Source organism: Melospiza georgiana, chromosome 4, assembly GCF_028018845.1.
Source record: "Melospiza georgiana isolate bMelGeo1 chromosome 4, bMelGeo1.pri, whole genome shotgun sequence".
NCBI classification, from domain to species: Eukaryota; Metazoa; Chordata; class Aves; order Passeriformes; family Passerellidae; genus Melospiza; species Melospiza georgiana.
Window position 1 is genome coordinate 384,276 of NC_080433.1, and position 16,434 is coordinate 400,709.

General features: G+C 67.7%; 1 long non-coding RNA gene across 1 annotated transcript; it reads left to right on the top strand.

The window, feature by feature from the left end:
* The first annotated feature begins 13,914 nt into the window (after window positions 1-13,914).
* Window positions 13,915-15,026, top strand: LOC131082201 (uncharacterized). The gene is made up of 3 exons (XR_009114343.1): window positions 13,915-13,984; window positions 14,389-14,409; window positions 14,941-15,026. It is a non-coding gene; the product is annotated as an uncharacterized LOC131082201 (long non-coding RNA).
* Window positions 15,027-16,434: the final 1,408 nt, after the last annotated feature.

Sequence of the window (16,434 nt, forward strand, 5' to 3'; positions counted from 1 at the left end):
ATAATAATCTGGACAAATTGAATTGGGACAATATGAGACCATAGAAACAAAGAGTTACGGACAGCCCGGGTACCTCTTATGGGCAGCACGAGCCCGAAAAAGGCCCCACACCAACAGAGGATTAACCCTTAAAAACAATAGCCCGTTGCATATTCATACACCTCATCCATGATGCATAAATTCCATTCCAACACAGGATTCTGTCTGGGCAGTGCGAACTTCTTCCTCTGAATCTTAACATCACCTTCGAGGCGAGAAGAAGTTCGTTTCTTCTGATAAGGGGGCAATAAATTATTTTTCTCTGAAAGATTCAGCTGTCCTGTGGCTGCCGTCTGGTGCGAGTACTTCATTCTTTTATTAAAAAAAATATCTCACTTACAAAGTTCTTATTTTAACTACAAAAGTTACTTTTTAACCACAAGACTACATTTACCATATTATTAAAATGTTAATACAGCACTACTAATCAACACAACAAAATACGTATGGTTAATATCTGCCTGGAGCCATATAATGTGCACTTTTCACACTGGTACCCCCGGGCTGTTCCACGGGGGTCCTGCTGCCCCTGTGAAAAATGCATATTTTATGATTGGCTTTTGGCAAATATTAAAATGAATGTTATATGTTAGAAAGTAATGATGTGTTAATTCTCTTAAGTAGTGTGGTGAATATAGTTTCAGGTTATAACAAAATGTCGAAATAGAAACTGTGCTATGTAAGATACTGATCCTGCCTTGTTCCTCAATCAGTGCAATTTTGGGCTGGGGGGGTTTCCCTGGAGCCCTGACCCCACCTTGTTCCTCATCTCGAGGTTTGGTGACAAGCCCGGAGTCAAACCCAGTGCGTCGGCAGGCAGGGGAACTGGATTGGGAAGGACTTTGGGGAAAAACTCCTTTAATTTCCTTTCCCCCACAGTCGCCGTTGAGTAACACTGAGGTGGCTTCCGAGGCCCCCAGTGCTCGCTGCCTCTGCCCAGGCTGGACAGCCCCCGTCACCTCGAGGTGGTGCCATGGCAGGGGTGGCACAAGGCCGTCTCGTGCTCTTTGCCAGCCCAGACCAGTGTGAGACTCCCTGATTCCACGGTCAGCCCGTCTGCAGCTGTGATTTCCCTGCTGGGTCACGGGTCAGGTCACCCCTGCGGGATGCTGAATTTGGGTGCTGAGCAGAACGAGCGTGCTGGTGTCACCCCGAGCTCGCAGCATTCGGGTGCCCCAGGGCACGGCTTCAGGCAGGCAGGAAGGAGCTGGGTGATCAACGCCCAGCCTCCATCACAGCCGGCTCCCACGGCACGCACAGACAATGACCCACCAACCCGGAATGGACACGGTGTTCCTGATGGCCTGCAGCTCTGGCCCGTGGCGCCGGGTGCGGCAGGGCTGGCCGAGGATGCAGAGTGGAACTGCTCCTTGCCCCGAGCAGCCCCAGGAGGGTGCCTGGGGCACACCTGCCAGGCAGTGCCATCCTCCCTCTGGGTGAGGCCAGTCGAGCCATTAACGAGGCGCGGCTGCTCTGCCAGCCCACAGCACCCACGCGGGCAGCACCGCCACGGCCACGAGCAGAGCTGGGGGCCCAGCCTCTGCCAGGGCAGGTGGCACTGCCCGGGGGGCACCGAGGGCCCAGGATCCCCAGCCGTGGTGGGCAGGGCCACGCTGTGTTCTGTGCCCTCTGTGCCCGGTCTGTGCCCGGGTCTGTGCCCGGGTCTGTGCCCGGGTCTGTGCTCAGCTCTGTGCCCGGTCTGTGACCAGCCTGTGCCCGGGTCTATGCCCGGGTCTGTGCCTGCTCTGTGTCTGGGTCTGTGCCCGCTCTGTGCCCAGCCTGTTCCCGGTCTGTGCCCGGTCTGTGCCCGGCTCTGTGCCCTTGTCTGTGCTCAGCTCTGTGCCCAGTCTGTGACCAGCCTGTGCCCGGGTCTATGCCCGGTCTGTGCCTGGTTCTGTGCCGGGTCTGTGCCCGCTCTGTGTCCGGGTCTGTGCCCGGGTATGTGCCCGGTCTGTGCCCGGCTCTGTGCCTGGCTCTGTGCCCGATCTGTGCCCGGTCTGTGCCCGGCTCTGTGCCCTTGTCTGTGCTCAGCTCTGTGCCCGGTCTGTGACCAGCCTGTGCCCGGGTCTATGCCCGGTCTGTGCCTGGTTCTGTGCCGGGTCTGTGCCCGCTCTGTGTCCGGGTCTGTGCCCGGGTATGTGCCCGGTCTGTGCCCGGCTCTGTGCCTGGCTCTGTGCCCGATCTGTGCCCGGTCTGTGCCCGGCTCTGTGCCCTTGTCTGTGCTCAGCTCTGTGCCCAGTCTGTGACCAGCCTGTGCCCGGGTCTATGCCCGGTCTGTGCCTGGTTCTGTGCCGGGTCTGTGCCCGCTCTGTGTCCGGGTCTGTGCCCGGGTATGTGCCCGGTCTGTGCCCGGCTCTGTGCCTGGCTCTGTGCCCGGGTCTGCGCCTGCTCTGTGCCTGGTCTGTGCCTGGTCTGTGCCCGGTCTGTGCCCGGCTCTGTGCCGGGTCTGTGCCCGCTCTGTGCCCGCTCTGTGCCCGCAGCCCCCCGAACCTGCTCGGTGGCATTGCTGCCCGCAGGAACAGCGGCCCCAGCACCGGGGCCGGCCATCCCCGGTGCCCGAGGAACCGGAACCGGCACCGGAACCGGCACCGGAACCGGCACCGGCAGCCCGCCCCTGCCCGGCCGCCCCCGAGCCGCAGCCCCGCCCGTGTGCAAATAACGCTGCTCGTGCTCCCCGTACACACACAGCTGGCTCACACACCTGTGTCACATGCACCTGTATCACACACACACACACACACACACACAGAGCTGGCTCACACACCTGTGCACACACACACCTGTGCACACACACACCTGTGTCACACACACACCTGTGTCACGCACACACCTGCGCACACACACACGTGTCACTCACATACCTGCACACACACACAGCCGTCTCACACACACACACACACACACATAGGTATCACACACACAGGTGTCACTCACACCCATGTCACACACACACACACACAGACACACACACACACACACAAGTGTCACACACACAGGTGTCTCACTCACCTGCACGCACACACAGGTGTCACACACCTGCACACACACACCTGTGCACACACACACCTGTGTCACATGCACCTGTGTCACGCACACACCTGCACACACACACAGGTGTCACTCACATACCTGCACACACACACAGCCGTCTCACACACACACACACACACACATAGGTATCACACACACAGGTGTCACTCACACCCATGTCACACACACACACACACAGACACACACACACACACACAAGTGTCACACACACAGGTGTCTCACTCACCTGCACGCACACACAGGTGTCACACACCTGCACACACACACCTGTGCACACACACACCTGTGTCACATGCACCTGTGTCACGCACACACCTGCACACACACACAGGTGTCACTCACATACCTGCACACACACACAGCCGTCTCACACACACACACACACACACATAGGTATCACACACACAGGTGTCACTCACACCCATGTCACACACACACACACACAGACACACACACACACACACAAGTGTCACACACACAGGTGTCTCACTCACCTGCACGCACACACAGGTGTCACACACACACCTGCACGCACACACCTGTGTCACACACACACCTGCACGCACACACATGTGTCACACACACACCTGCACGCGCACACCTGTGTCACACACACACCTGCACGCACACACAGGTGTCTCACTCACCTGCACGCACACACAGGTGTCACACACCTGCACACACACACATGTGTCACACACACACCTGCACGCACACACCTGTGTCACACACACACCTGCACACACACACAGGTGTCACTCACATACCTGCACACACACACAGCCGTCTCACACACACACACACACACACATAGGTATCACACACACAGGTGTCACTCACACCCATGTCACACACACACACACACAGACACACACACACACACACACAAGTGTCACACACACAGGTGTCTCACTCACCTGCACGCACACACAGGTGTCACACACCTGCACACACACACATGTGTCACACACACACCTGCACGCACACACATGTGTCACACACACACCTGCACACACACACCTGTGTCACACACACACCTGCACGCACACACAGGTGTCACACACACACCTGCACGCACACACCTGTGTCACACACACACCTGCACGCGCACACCTGTGTCACACACACACCTGCACGCACACACAGGTGTCACACACACACCTGCACGCGCACTCTCACCTCATTCTCACACGGCGCTCCCCCCCTTGGTGGCCCCCGCGTCATTTCCCCCTCCCCCAGCTCATCCTCTTTGTCCCCAAAGCGGATTATGGCGCTGGCTCAGCGGGACACGAGTGTGCCAGCGGGGCCACACCCCCGCCGGCCCGGGGCCTCAGGTGTGCAGGGGGGTCACGCCCCTCGCAGGTGTGCACAGGGGGTCACACCCCCCAGGTGTGCACAGGGGGTCACACCCCTCCCATGTGTGCACAGGGGGTCACACCCCTCCCATGTGTGCACAGGGGGGTCACGCCCCTCACAGGTGTGCACAGGGGGGTCACGCCCCTCCCTGGGCGCACACCTGTGCAGACAGCACGGGCAGGTCATGCACAGCCCAGCAGGGCAGGCAGGGCAGGTACTGTGGGCAGGGAATGGCCCAGGTGGGCAGGGGATGTTCCAGGTGCACACGGAATGTTCCAGGTGTGCAGGGGATGTTCCAGGTGTGCAGGGGATGTCCCAGATGTGCAGGGGATGTTCCAGGTGTGCAGGGGATGACCCAGCTGTGCAGGGGATGTTCCAGGTGTGCAGGGGATGTCCCAGGTGTACAAGGAATGTTCCAGGTGTGCAGGGGATGTCCCAGGTGTGTAGCGGATGTTCCAGGTGTGCAGGGGATGTTCCAGCTGTGCAGGGGATGTCCCAGCTGTGCAGGGGATGTCCCAGGTGTGCAGGGGAAGCCCCAGGCAGAGCCCTCGGGCAGGTGGCAGGAGTGGTGACAGCAGGCAGGTGCCAGGGGCTGCTCTGGCAGCACAGACAGGTGGCATGTCCTGAACGAGGCAGTGCAGGCAGGGATGGGGCACACAGGTGATCCCTGGGCACGGCAGGTGGGGCAGGTGGGGCTCAGGGCAGCGAGGGCTGGGGGCAGGACAGGTGATGCCCAGGGGGTGCCCTAAGCTGGGCAGGTGCTGCAGGTGATGCCCAGGCATTGCAGGGGATGCCCAGGAGAGAGAGGTGATGTTCAGGTGGTGCACATGATGCCCAGATGGTACCCAGGCAATACAGGTGATGCCCAGGAGATGGAGGCGATGCCCAAGCGACTCAGGTGCTGCCCAGGTGGTGCCGAGGTGATGCCCGGGTGCTGCCCAGGTGATGCCCAGGCGGTGCCCAGGAGATACAGGTGCTGCCCAGGCAGTGCCCGGGTGATACAGGCGGTGCCCAGGTGATACAGGCGATGCCCAGGCAGTGCCCAGGTGATACAGGCGGTGCCCGGGCGGTGCCCAGGCGGTGCCCAGGTGCTGCCCAGGCGATACAGGCGGTGCCCAGGTGATGCCCAGGCGGTGCCCAGGCGGTGCCCAGGCGGTGCCCAGGTGACACAGGTGCTGCCCAGGCAGTGCCCAGGTGATACAGGCAGTGCCCAGGCGGTGCCCAGGCGATACAGGGGCTGCCCAGGCAGTGCCCGGGTGATACAGGTGGTGCCCAGGTGCTGCCCAGGTGATACAGGCGGTGCCCAGGTGCTGCCCAGGTGATACAGGGGCTGATACAGGGGCTGCCCAGGCGGTGCCCAGGCGATACAGGCGGTGCCCAGGTGATGCCCAGGCAGTGCCCAGGCGGTGCCCGGGCGGTGCCCAGGCGGGGCAGACCCCGCCGGTCGGGCCCAGGCCGCAGTCCCGGGTCAGCCCCGCCCCCGGCGCGGCCCCGCCCGGTGCCGCCCCCGCCCCCCCCGTGCCGCCGGGCCGGGGCAGCAGCGCCGGGGGCGGCGGCGCCGGGCAGGTACGGGGGGGCGGGGGCCGGGGGGGCACTGGGGGGGCCGGGAGCCCGGGGAGGGGGTCCCGGGCTGGGGGGGGGGTCCCGGACACGGGCGGGTGGCGCCGGGGAGCGCACGGTGGGAACGGGAGCGCCCCGAGCCCCGGCCCCTCCTGTGCCCCCAGCAGGGAGGGGGTCCCGGGGAGCGGAACGGGGACCCCGCACCGCGGGCCGGGGGCGGCAGACGGGGAGCACCCCCCTTCCCCGCCCCAATTAATTACCTGCCGCTAATTGGGGGGGAGGGGCGCCATTTGGCTGCCATTGCGAGCGCGGGCAGTGTCCCCCTGCAGACCCCCCTGCAGACCCCGGGCTGGGGACCCGCACAGCGCGGGGAGGGGGCGGCACCAGCGGGGTCGGTCCCGGGGACACGGAGGGGACACGGGGGGGGGACACGGGCTGAGAGGCCGGGCTGGCACCTGCCGGTGAGACCCCCGGGGGGGACAGGGACACCCTGGGGACACGCTGGGGACAGGGACACCGCCCTGGGGTCTGGGGAAGGGCACGGCGGCCCGGCTGGGCGACACGGGCAGGGACAGCCGGGCACTGAGGGGAAGGGGAGCCCGGAGCGGTGACGGCGCTGGGAGAGGGCAGGGGGACCGGGATGGGGACGCGGGCACGGGGGCCCGGGAAGGGGACCCGGGGGGTGGCCGCGCTGTCCCGGGGCTGTCCGGACCGGGGGCCGCAGCCCCGCCCGTGCCTCCCCCGCCGCAGGCGCCCCCCGAGGTCCCCGTGTCCCCATGGCGGCCGCGTCCTGCCCGGCGCTCCTGGCCGCCTGCCTGGCGCTGCACCTGGCCACAGGTGAGCTCCTGGCGACGCTGAGGGGACACCGCGGCTGGGAGGGACCCGGGGGGACCCGGGGAGGGGCAGCCGTGACAGGTGGGACCCCGGGCACGGGGACACAGGGACCTGGGGGGGACCCAGAGGTGTCACCCGAGTGCAGGACACTGGCGTTGGTGGCCCACCGTCCTGGGGACCGCGACTCGGGGTGGGGACCCTGGGGACACACGAGCCACCGTGCTGGGGGGGTGCAGGGAGCGGGGCCTGGCTGCGGGGGACACGGGGGGGACCGAGGGGGGCGGAGGCAGTGCTGGGGATACGGGGACCCCGGGGGGGTCAGCGGGACCGGAGAGGGGCCGGGAGGGGGACACGGGGACCCCCATGCGTGTGTCCCCCCCGGACACGCGTGTGCCCCCGGCAGCCCGGGGCGACGGCTGCAGCGGCTTCGGGAACCTGTTCACGGAGATCGCGGAGAACAGCGCGCACGGCAGCCTGGTGGCGCGGCTGCCGCCGCCGGGGGACGCGGGGGGCGCGGGGGGCGGCCCCGGCCTCCAGCTCTGCCTGGTGGGCGCCGACGCCGCCTGGTTCTACCTGGACGGGCGCAGCGTGCGCCTCAACGTGTCGGCAGGGCGGGCGCTGGACCGCGAGGTGACACCGCGGGGACGCCCCGGGCCCGTCCCGTGTCCGTCTGGTGTCCGTGTCCGTCCTGCATCCGCCCTGTGTCCGCCGTCCGTCCTGAATGCATCCCCGTCCGCCCTGCGGCCATCGTCCCGTGCCCATCTGCCTCCACCATCCTTCCCTCCGTCCCTCATCCTTCCATGTCCATCCTGTGTCCATCCTGCGTCCATCTGTCCATCCTGCATCCTTCTGTGTCCATCCTCCATTCATCCTATGCCCATCTTCTGTCCATCTGTCCATCCTGCATCCTTCTGTGTCCATTCTCCGTTCATCCTGTGTCCATCTGTCCTTCCTGCATCCTTCCCTGTCCATCTTGTGTCCATCCCTCCATCCCTCATCCTTCCGTGTCCATCCTCCATTCATCCTGTGCCCATCCTGTGGCCATCTGTCCATCCCTCACCCACCTGTGCCCATCCTGTGTCTGTCCTCCATAGTCCATCTATCCTGGGGCCTACCATCATCTGTCCATGTTCCATTCATCCTCCTTCTTCTGCCCATCCTGTGTCCACCCCATACTCCTGTGCCCATCCCGTGCCCATCCCGTATCCATCCCATGTCCATCCTGTGTCCATCCCGTGCCCATCCCGTATCCATCCCATGTCCATCCCATGTCCATCCCATGCCCATCCCCTACTCCTCCTGTGTCCATCTCGTGTCCATCCCACACTCCCATGTTGATCCCGTGTCCATCCCGTGTCCATTCATTCAAGTTCCCTCTGTGCTGTGTCCATCCCCCAGCCCCTCTCTCCCAGACCCTCCTGTTTGGCTGGGGACCCAGCATGTCCCCGTGGGGCACCCCCCTGTCCCCCCCTGTCACCCTCTGTCCCCGCAGGAGCTGGAGTCCCCGGTGCTGATGGTGGCCCTGACGTGTGCCGAGGACGGCGCCTCCCCGGTAGGGCCACATGCGGTGGGGACCCCGGGGGCTCTGGGGGCCCCGTGCCACCCTGGTCACTGCCGGTGTCCCTGTCCCACCCTGGTCACCGCTGGTGTCCCTCCCCAGGTCGAGTTCCGGATCATCGTCCAGGTCCTCAACGAGAACGACAACCGGCCCCACTTCCAGGGGGCCACGGTGCTCACCCACAACGTCAGCGAGGTGACAGGGCCACGTGCTGGGGACAGGGGGGGGACACGTCCTGTGCATGGGCACGGTGATGGGGCAGGGATGGGGACAGGGACGGGGAGGGGGATGGCTGTGTGCATGGACTGGGGACAGGGATGGGGACAGGGACGGTCGGGGTCACGGGCACAGTGATGGGCACAGGCACAGGGACGGTTCGTGCCAGGTGGGTGCCCAGGAGGGATGGGGACACCAAAAGCAGGGACGGGGATATTGGGTGTGTTTGTGGGTTCTGGGGGTGTTGGGGGACCCCCAGTGACCCCCGCGAGGCAGCTCAGGGGTGTTTGGGGGTGCGGGGCGTGTTCGGGACTCCTGGGTGCGTTTGGGGACCATGGGGGGCGCTCAGGGGTGCGGGCACTGGCGCGGGGGGCACCGGCGGCCCCCCGGTGACCCCCTCGGGCAGCTGGCTCCGGTGCACTCGGTGGTGTTCAGCGCCCAGGCCGAGGACGCGGACGGGGACACGCTCATGTACGTCATCGAGCCGGCCTCGGTGAGCCGGGGCGGGGGCGGGGGGCGCGGGGGGGCCGGGCCATCTGCCGGCCTGACCGACCCGACCCCCGCAGCCCGACGCCCGCTTCTTCCGCATCGACCTCCCGAACAGCGGCCGCGTGGTGCTGGCCCGGGCCCTCGACTTCGAGAGCCGCCGGCACCTCGAGGTGGTCGTGACGGCCGTGGTGAGACCCCCGCGGGCCCCCGCCCTGCCCACGGCCGTGGGACCCTCCCCCGGGGCGCTCGGACGTGGGGCCCCTCTGCGAGCCCCCACTGTCGGGCCCCGGTGCGGGACCCTGATGTGAGACCCCTCCTGTGGGACCCCCGCCCGCCCCGCCCGCGGGTCTGGGGTCCCCGCGCCCCTCGCCCCTCTCGGGGTCACGGCCCCGCCGCGGGGGGGCTGCACGGGGGGACCCCCCGGCCCGGCCTGGCCGCCCCCCCACGCCCGCCGCCCGTCCCCGCCCGCCCCGCTAATTGGGGGTGACAGATCCCGTCACCTGCCCTCAATCCCCCTCATTTCCTTAATGGGCCACCTGCGCCCCTTCCCCCCGCCGGCGCCCCGCCCCCTCCCGGCCCCCCCCTGCACCCATGGCCCCGCAGGGACCCCCAGGGACCCCCAGGGACCCCCATTCCTGCCTGGGGCTGGGGGCTCCCGTCCCTCGGCGTCCCCTTTACACGGGGGTCTCTGTCCCGTGGGGGTCCCTGTGTGTCCCCAGGCCCGAGGGTCTCTGTACCTGGGGGTTCCCTGTCCCTCGGGGTCCCCTTTACACGGGGGTCCCTGTCCCGTGGGGGTCCCTGTGCCATGACGGTCCCTGTGACCGTGGGGTCACCATGCAGTGGGGTCCCCGTTCCCTGAGGGCTCCCGGGGGTGTCCCTGTGACTGTGGGGTCCTGTGCCATGGGGTTCCTGTCCCACGAGGGTCCCTGTGCCATGGGGTCCCCATGCCTTGGGGGTCCCCGTGTGCCCCAGCAGGTTTTGGGGCCCCGTGCCCGTTTCTCCCTGTGCCCTGGGGGTCCCCGTGTGCCCCCAGCAGGTTTTGGGGCCCCGTGCCCGTTTCTCCCTGTGCCCTGGGGGTCCCCGTGCCCCCGTGTGCCCCCAGCAGGTTTTGGGGGCCCGCGCCCCGTTTCTCCCGCAGGAGATGAACACCCGGGAGCGGTTCAACGCGTCGGCGCGGGTGCGGGTCAATGTGCTGGACGGGGATGACCAGTACCCCCAGTTCCTGCCCTGCACCCCCCGCGCCCCCCACGGGCCCCCGGTCTGCACCAGCCCCGTGTACACGGCCAACGTCACCGAGGGACAGCTGCAGGTGCGACACGGCCCCGGGGACACGGCGGGGACGGGGCGGGGTGAGGGGACACGCAGGGCTCAGCCCGACACCCCCCGTCCCCTCCTCGTCCCCAGGGCGGACCCCTGAGCTTCAGCCCCGGCGCCGTCTATGCCGAGGACGGGGACAGGGGGCTGCGGGCGGCCATCACCTACTCCCTGCTGGCAGGTAGGGGACGCCGGGACACGGGGACACGGGGACACGGGGACACGGGCAGGCCGCAGACGCGTGGGCAGGAACACAGGGACGCCACAGCAGGGACACGCGTGGGGCGGGACGGGGGGACAGGGGAGGGCGGTGGGTGGGGACATGGGAACCAGAGGGGCCCGGGGAGGGTCCCAGGGCCGCCCTGTGCCCCCCGGTCCCTGGCACTGCCGGGGTCCCCATGCAGGGGGGGGTCTCTGGTGAGGGGTGTCCCCACACTGGGGGGTGTCCCCACACTGGGGGGTGTCCCCGTGCCGGGGGGTCCAGGCCAGCACAATCCAATTGCCAGATCCACCGGGGCAAATTGAATAAAGGGATTGAGCTGGGGGGGCCCTAATCCCCCCTCTGCCGCGGGGGGGGGGGGGGTGAGGTCAGCCCCCGGGGCACCCAAGGGTGCTCCAGCACCGGAGGGGTTAAACCTCCCCCACGCCGGGGTTCAAAGGGTTAATAACGCCCCCTGCGTGCGTCCCCCAATTCAAAACAAGGGGGTCCCCTCGCCATGGTGGCCCAGGAATGGATGGGGGGCACACCAGGGCTGCCCCAGGGGAGTTTCCCACAGTGCCCCGGGGCAGGAGGCGGGGGGGGTCCGGGGGGGTGCGGGGGTCTCGGGGGTCCCCATGTCCGCGCCCCCCCAGGCCAGGAGAGCAGCAGGTTCCACATCGACAACGTCACCGGGGCCATCACGCTGCTGCGGGCGGTGGAGAGCAGCCGGCAGACCCCCGAGATCTGCCTCAGCGTCATGGTGGGCGGGGGGCGTCACGGGGGACACGGGGCTGCTCTGGGGGGCTGGGATGGGGGCTGGGACGGGGGGTCCCGGGGAGAGGGGGGGCTCTCCAGGGAGGTGGGAGGGCTGGGCTGGGGGCTCTGCAGGCATATGGGGGTCCCCAGGGGATGGGGAGGCCCGGGCTGGGGGTCCCCAGGGGACGGGGTCCCTGGGACGGTGGGAGCTGCCCGGGGTGCTCCGTGGGTGCAGGAAGCGGGTGGCAGTGGGTGACACCCGGGTGTCCCCCGTGTCCCTCCCCACCCCGTGCGCCCCCCAGGCGTCGCAGGTGAACGACCCCTCCAAGTACGCGGTGGCGCGGGCCCTGGTGCGGGTGCTGGCCCCGAACCGGCACCCGCCGCGCTTCCCCCGCGCCCGGTACCGCGCGTTCGTGCCCGCGGCCCCGCGCCGCGCCGCGCTGCTGCTCACCTTCGGCGGGCAGGCGCTCGCCCTGAGCGCCCACGACCCCGACTTCCCCGAGGTGAGCGGGACGGGGCGCGGGCAGGGGGCTGGAGGCGGGCGGCGGGCAGGGGGCGCAGGTAGGGGCGGGCAGGGGGGCTGCGGACAGGGTGGGAGCAGGGGGCGCAGGTAGGGACGGGCAGGGGGGCTGCAGACAGGGTGGGAGCAGGGGGCGCAGGTAGGGGCGGGCGGGGTGCAGGGAATGTGCAGGTAGGGAGGAAGGCAGGGATGGATGCAGGTGGGATCACAGGTAAGGATGCTGTAGGGATCACAGGTAGGGATCACAGGTAGGGATGCAGGTAGGGGTCACAGGTAGGGATCACAGGCAGGGATCACAGGTACGGGTCACAGGTAGGGATGCTGTAGGGATCACAGGCAGGGATCACAGGGAGGGATCACAGGTAGGGATGCAGGTAGGGGTCACAGGTACAGATCACAGGGAGGGATCACAGGTAGGGGTCACAGGTAGGGGTCACAGGTAGGGGTCACAGGCAGGGGTCACAGGCAGGGATCACAGGTACGGGTCACAGGGATCACAGGTACAGGTCACAGGGATCACAGGCAGGGATCACAGGTAAGGAGCACAGGTAGGGATCACAGTTAAGGATCACAGGTAGGGATCACAGGGAGGGATCACACGTACGGGTCACAGGGATCGCAGGCAGGGATGCTGTAGGGATCACAGGCACAGGTGTGGGCAGCGATCAGGTGCCTGCCCAGGGGGATGCAGGTGGAGCTGAGCCCCCCGTCCTGCAGGGGGTGAATCCCCAGGTGCGCTACACCCTGAGCCACGGCGCCAACCAGAGCCAGCAGCTGTTCCAGGTGATGCCCAACGGGCTCCTGGTGGCCCAGGCGGATCAGCTGCAGCCCGGGCAGAGCTACAGCCTGCAGGTGAGGGGGCAGCGGGGCCTGGGGGGTGCTGGGTGGGCATGGTGGGGCTGGAGGCTGTGGGCGTCAGAGGGCACCAAGGGCTGGTGGCACCAGAGAGGGGACACGGGGTGGGACAGAGGGGACACTGAGGCTTGGGGGCACCTCCACGTGCCCTCCCGTGCCACAGCCCTGTCCCTGCGCACCCCCCTGTCCTCACCACGTCCCCTCCCTGCCCCTTCCCCTCAGGTGCTGGCCCGGGACGAGGAATCGGGCGAGACCACGAACACGACGGTGGAGCTGGAGGTGCTGTGGCCGGGGCAGGCAGGTACGGAGGAGGGGGAGCCCCCAGAAACCCCCTCAGCGACCCTCTGTGACCGTCCCCATCCCCACAGCACCGGGACACTGAGACACCCTCCAGGGACCCTTTACAGGGACCCCCTGCCCCGTGGCACTGGGAGACCCCCCCTAGGGACCCTTTATGGGGACTCCCCTGCCCCACAGCGCTGGGCACCCCCCAGAGACCCCTGCCCCCGGTTATGGGGTCACCCCCGAGCCCTGCCCAGTGAATAGGAGCCCCCCAGCACTGCATCCCTCTGTGGACGGGGTCACCCCAGAGCCAGCCCTGTGTCCCCCCCGGGATGGATTTTCCCCAAGCTCCCCACAGTGACAGAGTCCCCAGGCCGTGCCCGTGGGGTCCCCCCCCGGCATGGGATGTGTCCCCCCCTCCCCTCGGAGCCCCCCGGGATGGGATGTGTCCCCTGCTCCCCGCACCTCCCGGGACCCCTCGGAGCCCCCCGGTGTGTCCCCAGGGTGTGTCCCTCCCGTTTCTCACATGTCCCCCCGTTTCTGTCCCCCCGTGTCTGTCCCCCCCATTGCTGTCCCCCCGGTTACTGTCCCTGTCTCTGACGCCCCCCGGTTACTGTCCGTGTCCCTGACACCCCCCGTGTCTGTCCCTGTCTCTGGCGCCCCCCGTTACTGTCCCCCGGTTACTGTCCTTGTGTCTGTCCCCCCGTGTCTGTCCCCCCGGTTACTGTCCCTGTCCCTGACGCTCCCCCGTGCGGCAGCGCCCCGGGACCCGGCGGAGGCGGCGGCGGGCCGGGCGGTGCCCGCGGGGGCGCTGCTGGCGGCGGCGGGGGCGCTGCTGCTGCTGGCGGCGCTGGCGCTGCTGGCGCTGCTGGCGCTGCGGGCGCGGCGGCGGCGGCGGCGGCGGCAGCGCACGGCGGACCGGGCGGCGCTCGCCATCGAGAAGCACCCCAACGTGGTAGGGGCCCCCCAGCCCCCGGGCACCCTCCTGCACCCCCCGGCCTGCCCATGAGCCCCCCCAAACCCTCCAAAGCTCCCCCAGTCTCCCCCGCACCCCCAAACCGCTCCAGAGCGCCCCCAAAGCTCCCGCACCCTGATCGCCCCCCCGGGTCTGGACTCGGGGAGGGGTCCCTGGGTCAAGGGGGGCGCTGCGGATCGGGGACCCTCCGGGGGGGGATGAAGGGGGTCCCGTTTTTGGGGGGCTGGGAAGGAAGGGGGGCTCCTGGGTCTGGGGGGGCTCTGCTGGTTTGGGGGGCCGTAGGAAGGCGGTTCCCAGGCCTGGGGGGGCTGAAGGGGCTGCGGGAAGGAGGGAGCCCCCCCGTGCCTCAGTTTCCCAGCTGACCCCCCCGTTCCCCCCCACAGAGCCTGAGGTGGTTCCAGCCGGTGAGTGGGGGGCGAGGGAGGGGACCCCCAAAAACTGCTGGGGGGGGGGGAAGGGTCACCCTGCTCTGAGCCCCCCCAAAAGGGGGATGCGGGGTCCCTGTGCCCGGGGGTCCCATCAGGAGGGTCCCATGGGGGGGTCGGGGTGATGGAGGGGGTCCCATGGGGGGGGGTCCCGTGCTGGTCCTGCGGGGGGGAGTCGGGGTGATGGGGGCTCCTAGGGGGGTCCCGGGTGCTGGGGAGCCACTGGGGGGTCCTGGGGGGGGTCCCGTGGTCGGGACTGGGGGAGTGAGTGAGTGAGTGAGTGAGTGAGTGAGTGAGTGAGTGAGTGAGGGTCCCTGTGCTGGGGTGCTCGGGGTGCCGGGGGGTCCCACGGGGGTCCCCGGTCTGGGCAGGGTTTGGAGCACTGGGGGTCCCCGTGGGGGTCGGGGTGCCGGGGGGCTCCACGGAGGGTCCCCGCGCGGGGGAGGGGGGGTCCCGCGGGGGTGTCGGATGTGGGGGCGCCCCCTGACCCTCCCGTGTCCCCCCCCGCAGGTGCAGGCCGGCAAGTCCCCCCCGAGCCCCCCCCGGCTGTACTACCCCAACGAGGGCTACAGCGAGGTGGGCGAGGTGCCGCCCCCGCCCCCGCCGCCGCCGCCGCCCCCCGCGCCCCCCGCGCCCCCCAAAGCCCAGGCCAACTCGGTGGGGGCGGCGCGGCCCGCGGGGGGCGAGCCCGGGGCGGGGTCCCCGGCGGGGTCGCCCCCCGGCAGCCCCGGGCCCCCCCAGCCCCCCCAGCCCCGCGCCCCCAGCCCCGCGGAGGGGCCCGGCGGGCCCGCGGAGGGCGGCGGCAGCCCCGGGGCCGGCGGGGGGCTCCGGGGGGCGCCGGGGCCGCTGCCCGCCCTGGAGGAGCTGAGCGAGGAGAGCCTGGAGGAGGCGGCGGGCGGCGACCCCCGAGCGGCGCCCCCGCTGCTGCAGCTGCTCGAGGACTCCATCGAGTGCTGAGGGGGCGAGGGGCGATAAACGCTGGAACCGCGGCTGGTGTGACTGGGATGGACTGGGATGGGAACTGGGATGGGAACTGGGATGGGCAATAAACACTGGAACCACGGCTGAGTGTGACTGGGATGGACTGGGATGGGATGGGATGGGATGGGATGGGATGGGAACTGGGATGGGCAATAAACGCTGGAACCGCGGCTGGGTGTGACTGGGATGGACTGGGATGGGCAATAAACACTGGAACCACGGCTAGGTGTGACTGGGATGGACTGGGATGGGATGGGATGGGATGGGAACTGGGATGGGCAATAAACGCTGGAACCGCGGCTGGTGTGACTGGGATGGACTGGGATGGACTGGGATGGGCAATAAACACTGGAACCACGGCTAGGTGTGACTGGGATGGACTGGGATGGGATGGGATGGGATGGGAACTGGGATGGGCAATAAACGCTGGAACCGCGGCTGGTGTGACTGGGATGGACTGGGATGGGAACTGGGATGGGAACTGGGATGGGCAATAAACGCTGGAACCGCGGCTGGTGTGACTGGGATGAGCTGGGATGGACTGGGATGGGAACTGGGATGGGCAATAAACACTGGAACCACGGCTGGGTGTGACTGGGATGGACTGGGATGGACTGGGATGGGAACTGGGATGGGCAATAAACGCTGGAACCACGGCTGGGTGTGACTGGGATGGACTGGGATGGACTGGGATGGGAACTGGGATGGGCAATAAACGCTGGAACCACGGCTGGGTGTGACTGGGATGGACTGGGATGGGATGGGATGGGATGGGATGGGAACTGGGATGGGCAATAAACGCTGGAACCACGGCTGGTGTGACTGGGATGGACTGGGATGGACTGGGATGGGCAATAAACACTGGAACCACGGCTGGGTGTGACTGGGATGGGCTGGGATGGGATGGGAACTGGGAGGGACTGGGAGCAGGGCAGCACTGGGATGGACTGGGATGGGAACTGGGATGGGCAATAAACGCTGGAACCACGGCTGGTGTGACTGGGATGGACTGGGATGGACTGG